At 43.0% G+C, this 5766-nt stretch overlaps 1 non-coding gene across 1 annotated transcript; it reads left to right on the top strand.

Annotated features, from left to right (window-relative positions):
• The first annotated feature begins 5073 nt into the window (after nucleotides 1–5073).
• On the top strand, nucleotides 5074–5146 carry trnaf-gaa (transfer RNA phenylalanine (anticodon GAA)). Its single transcript has one exon. It is a non-coding gene; the product is annotated as a tRNA-Phe (tRNA).
• Nucleotides 5147–5766: the final 620 nt, after the last annotated feature.

The following is a 5766-nucleotide window of genomic DNA, read 5'->3' as shown; positions in this document are numbered from 1 at the left end:
TCCTTGTCCTTTCCATAATTATGTTAAAACTGACTGAATTATGATCACTACCACCAAAATGCTCTCCCACTGCCACTCCTTCCACCTGCCCATCTTCATTTCCTAAAACTGTTTCCTCTCTTGTTGGACTTGCTACATATTCGCGAAAATATTTCTCCTGAATGCATCACAAGAATTCTGCTCCCTCAATTCCTTTTACACTAAAACTATCTCAGTTAATGTTTGGGTGGTTAAAATCCCTTTCTGTTGCTGCCGTACTGTTGCTTTGACAAAAATTGCCACTCTCCCTCCTTTCTTATCTCCCTCCCTATCGCGTCTGAAAACCCTGTAACCAAGACTGTTGAGCTGCCATTCCTGTCCCTCCTTAAGCCATGTTTCTCTCAGAGCTATGATATCATACTGCCACCTGTCTATCTGTCCTCAGCTCATCTGCTTTATTTGCTATACTCCTTGCATTGAAATAGATACACTTGAGCACTGCCAAACACTTTTTTAATTTTCTAAACTTTGTTTCCTCAGTCTTCCAGACTCATCCATTAATTCTCTGCCTTCCATTTTAATTTCTGATTTTGTCCCATCTGACTCTACCTTCCAGTCCCCATCCCCCTGCCAAACTAATTTAAACCCTCCCCAACAGCTCGAGCAAAATGCCCCGCAAGGAACTCCGTCCCAGCTCTGTTCAGGTGCAACCCGTCCGACCGGTCCCAAGAATCTAAAGCCATGCCTCCTGCACCATCTTTCCAGCCACACATTCATCTGTCTTCTTCTATTCCTGTACTCACTTGCGCTTGGCACTGGGAGTAATCCGGAGATTATTACTTTTGATGTCCCATTTGCAAATTTCTTACCTCACTCCCCAAATTCTGACTGCAGGACAACATCCTTATTTCTACCTATGTTGTTTATTCCGATGTGGACCACAACTGCTGGCTGTTCACCCTCCCCTTTCAGGATGCTCTGTAACTGCTCAATGACATCCTTGATCCTGGCACCAGGGAGGCCACATACCATTCCTGGATTCATGTCTGCGGCTACAGAAATGCCTGATTGTTCCCTTGACTATTGAATCACCTATCACTATGGCTTTTCCAGTCTTCCTTGTACCTCCCTTTGCAGCTGAGTCACCCATGGTGCCATGGACTTGGCTCTGGCTGCACTCCCCAGGGAAGCATCACTGTCCTCCATATTCAGAACTGAATACCCGTTGGAGAGCGTCATGCAGTCAGGGTGTCCTGCACTACCTACTCGATTCTTTTTGACTGCCTGTTGATCACCCATTCCCTCTCTCCCTGCATACTCTTAAGCTGTGGGGTGACCACATCTATAAACGTGCTATCGATATAGCTCTCTTCTCACGAATGCACTGCAATGTCACCAGCTGCCACTCAAGTTCCAAAACCCAGAGCTCAAGCTGCCACAATTGAGAGCACTTCCTGGCACAAATGTTCTCGAAGATAGTGGAAGCATCCTGGAGCTCCCACATATCACAGGAGGTGCACTCTCAAGGTTGAAACACCCCTGCCATTAGTTGACCATTTGCTACTGCTAAAAAAAACCTTAACAGTACTACAACACCTTAGAATTATAAATAAAACATTCCTAGTACTGATAAATCCCACTAAAAATCAATACAGTTCACTAGTTAAGATAAACCTTACTCCAAAAAACTCACCAACGATTCACTTGTCCCTTATTATTAATACTTAATTTATACTCTTTTTATTCTGCCTGTTGTTGAAATGCTATAACCCAGCCATTTACACACCCACCCTAACAGTGGTGTACTAACTATTTACAGTTACTCCCTAACAGCCGTTAATCACAACCAGTCACCTTGCAGTTTTCCTGTGATGTCACTGTTCACTTTGTTTCCAAACTCCAGCTTGCTTGGACTCCTGTCCACTCCGCTTTCACCGTTTCCTGCTCTCTGAGTGAACCCTTGCTTACTCTCTCTCTCTCCCCACCCCGGGCTCTTTATGCTCCACTCTGTTCTCACTGTTTCCCGCTCTCAATGTATGAATATTTGTTTGCGTTGTGTTTAATTTAAAATATGGATTAACTGTATTTCACAGTTGTAGGTTTTATTTGGTAATCCTGTACAAGTTGTGGATTGGTATTCAATATTTAGCTCTGTGAAAATTATTGTGAATGAAAACATAACTTTCAATCTTATACATGGGCTGGTCTGCAAGCTCCAAGTCCTTCACTTTGTAGTAATGGAATTGATACTGTATCTTTCAGTCTTAATCTCTGTGGGATTTTTGAACTGGTATGTAATGCATAGCTCGGTCTAACGTCTGATGTACATTATTGGGGTTCATAGGATCATAGGAAATAGGGGCATTAGGCCATTCAGCCCATTGAGCCTGCTCTGCCATTCAAACAGATCGTGACTGATCATATCCCTCTTTGCCATTTTCCCTGCTATCTTCATATCCCTTGATCCCAGTAGTATTTAGACATCTATTGATTTCTGTCTTGAATATGTTCAGTAATTGAGCCTCCACAGCCCTCTGGGATAAAGAATTCCACAGATTACCCACCCTCTGAGTAAAGAAATTCCCGCTCATCTCAGTCTCAAATGGCCTGTCCTTATTCTGAGACTGTGTCCCCTTCTTCCAGACTCACGAGACAGAGGAAACATCCTATCCATATCTACCCTGTCACACCCTGTAAGAATTTTGGAAGTTTCAATGAGATCACCTCTCATTCTTTGAAACTCCAGAGAATTTGGGCCCAGTTTCTGCAGTCTCTCATCATAAGGGGATTAGTCTGGTGAATCTCCATTGCATTCCCTCTGTGACAAGTATATCCTTCCTTAGATAAGGGGAAGTGATGGCGTAGTGGCATTGTCATGGGCGGCACAGTGGTTAGCACCGCAACCTCACAGCTCCAAAAACCGAGGTTTGATTCTGGCTACTGCCTGTGCAGAGTTTGCAAGTTCTCCCTGTGACCATGTGGGTTTTTGCTGGGTGCTTTGGTTTCCTCCCGCAGCCAGAGACTTGCAGGTGATAGGTAAATTGGCTGTTGTAAATTGCTCCCAGTGCAGGTAGGTGGTTGGGAATATGGGATTACTGCAGGGCGAGTATAAATGGGTGGTTTTTGGTCAGCACAGACTCGGTAGGCTGAAGGGCCTGTTTCAGTGCTGTATCTCTAAATAAATATAAAATAAGGAAACCAAAATTGTACAGAATACAGTGCTCGACCCCAAGGGTCACTGTTGGAACCACTGCTTTTTTTTGCTACAGATAAATGACTTGGATCTTGGAATATAGAGCAGAATCTCAAAATATGCCGATAAAACCAAACTTGGAGAAGTGGAAAACAGTGAGGATGAAATGAACCGCCTGCAACAAGACAATGATAGGCGAGCAGAATGGACAGACAGGTGGCAGATGGAATTTAATAGTGAGTAGTGTGAGGTGATGCATTTTGGCAGAAGAAATAGGGAGAGGCAATATATACTTAATGGCACAGTTCTAAAGAGTGTGCAGGAATAGAGGGACTTGTTCACTATAATGTGAACAATTTTTCTTCTTGTGTGGCTCTCAGATTTGTAAACTTCACTGTACTGGAGTGAGGTGACATCTGCTGGCAGGAAGCAAGAACTGCAACCAAGCAGCAGATACTTCACAGTCTGTCAGGGTGAAAGAAACATTGCAATGTGAGGAAATAGTGAATGGGTTTGATTGGGTTGATGGAGACATGATACCACTTGTGGTGGAGTCCAAAGCAAAGGCCAGAAATATAAAATTGTCATTATTAAAAGATATGAGGAATTCATGACAAATGTATTTAGGTGGTGAGTGGGTGGAATCTGGATAGAATAGATGGTGAGATTGGGTGGACAGAAGCAGTGTGAAAGGATGGCTCAAACAAAAGGGAAACGCCCTGAAAGGTTAACTCTGTTTCTCTCTCCACAGATGCTGCCAGAGTTTCTGAACATTTCCAGCACTTTCTGTTTTTATTTCAGAATTTGCAGGATGTTGCTTTGATCTGAAAAAAAATGGATGATTGGCTTTGGCTGCCAGTGAAATTCCACAGGAGCTAAAAGGAAGTTCTGATATCAGTGGCATGTTGATCTCGGGGTATGATTCTTGCTTAGGGTAAGTGATTAATTAATGTGTGAGAGATCCTGGGTTCAAATCCTGGACAAGCCCTTCTTTGTTGGTGTTTTTAGTTTAAGGTCGTCGATTGGTTTCAGCCTTACAGAAGGCGGAATTGATTTCCATATGGAGCCTGCTTGAGGACCAGAGGGCTGGATTCAAAGAGCTTGTCGACAAAATTGGAATGAATGAAATGTACAGAGAGCCAAGTAGGAATATAAAGATGTAACTTTAACTGAAGCCTGGCTCCAAAAAACAACAGAACTGGGTTCTGGTATGGAAAGGAAACCTTTCCCATTTCTGTTGTTTGGCTTGCATTGGCTCATTGATTTTCTTGTTTTTCACTTTGTTGATGCATTTGAATAATTGTGGATCCTTCTTCAGGGTGCTTTCTTTCACCAGGTAGTTCTGACCTCTGATGATGATGATCGGAATGAGCTTCAACTCACTGATAGTTTTGGAACTGAGCAGATTTCCTTTGCTTGAGTCTACAACATGGAACTCAGTCTGACATGTGGACCCATGGGAGGATTTGAATGCCATCCCTGCGTTGGAGTTGCATCCATCCAATAAGAGACCGAGTAGAAGTGACAGTTCTGTCAGTCGAATATGAGACTTTTAATGGCAGGGTTGTGAGTTTGAATGCCATTCTGTTTTTTCCCTTTTGTAAGGCTTCATGAGCAGAGAGTACAGGGAATGTTTGAAATGAGGAAGTCTCGCTTTGATTCAGGACTCTTACCTCTCAGCAGCATCTCACTATGAAAGATTGAATTTGATCTCATTTCATTCTCAGCTCGGGGTCTGTGCGGCTCAGTGGCACTTCTGGCTGTCTCCCGCTTCACAATCCATCAGTACTGAGAAAGCAATGGGGAATATTACTCACATGTTGTGTTCTTTAATTTTTTGGAAAACTTGAATGTATGTATTTTCTTCCAAAACAAGGACACCAAGCCCCTGTCAAAGCAGGGCTGAAATAGCTCAGTTGGGAGAGTGTCAAACTGAAAATCTGAAGGTCCCTGGTTCAATCCCGGGTTTCAGCAATTTCGCTTCCTTATGCGTCCCTTGCCTTGGTTCTGATTTTCCAATTGCACAATTTACTTTGAGATTATTTCCCAAGCACCAGTGGATTGAATTTGAGAAACAACACAGAGTCATTTACAGCACAGAAGGTGGTCATTTGGCCTATCACGTCCATGCTGGCTCTCCCCGGAGCAATCTAGTCAGTTCCACTCACCAGCTCTATCCCTTTCCTCCTGCAAGTTTCTTTCCTTCAAGTATCCATCCAATTTCCTTTTCAAATCATTGATTGTCTCTGCTTCCACCACACTCGTGCGCCAAGACATTACCACCCACAACATAAAAAATTCCACCTCATCAAGGATGGGAAATACTTAAATCTTCTATATTTGCTTATTCTCTATTGCTATGAGAATAGACTGGCAGTCAACATGAAAGGAAACCCAAAAATCTTCGAGCAGCATGTAAATGATAAGTGGGTAGTAAGAGGTTGAGTTGGGCCTATTAGGGACAAAAAGGATAATATAAGCTTAGAGGTGCAGGGCAATGTTAATCTACTTAATGAGTACTTTGCATCAGTGATCACTAAGGAAGTGGAATTTGACAAAATATCAGTTGAAGTGAAGAAAGTAGAGGCAATGGA

Source organism: Heterodontus francisci, unplaced genomic scaffold, assembly GCF_036365525.1.
Source record: "Heterodontus francisci isolate sHetFra1 unplaced genomic scaffold, sHetFra1.hap1 HAP1_SCAFFOLD_86, whole genome shotgun sequence".
Classification (NCBI taxonomy): Eukaryota; Metazoa; Chordata; class Chondrichthyes; order Heterodontiformes; family Heterodontidae; genus Heterodontus; species Heterodontus francisci.
The sequence above is the reverse complement of the archived record's forward strand: the minus strand, read 5'-3'. Positions and strand labels throughout refer to the sequence as shown.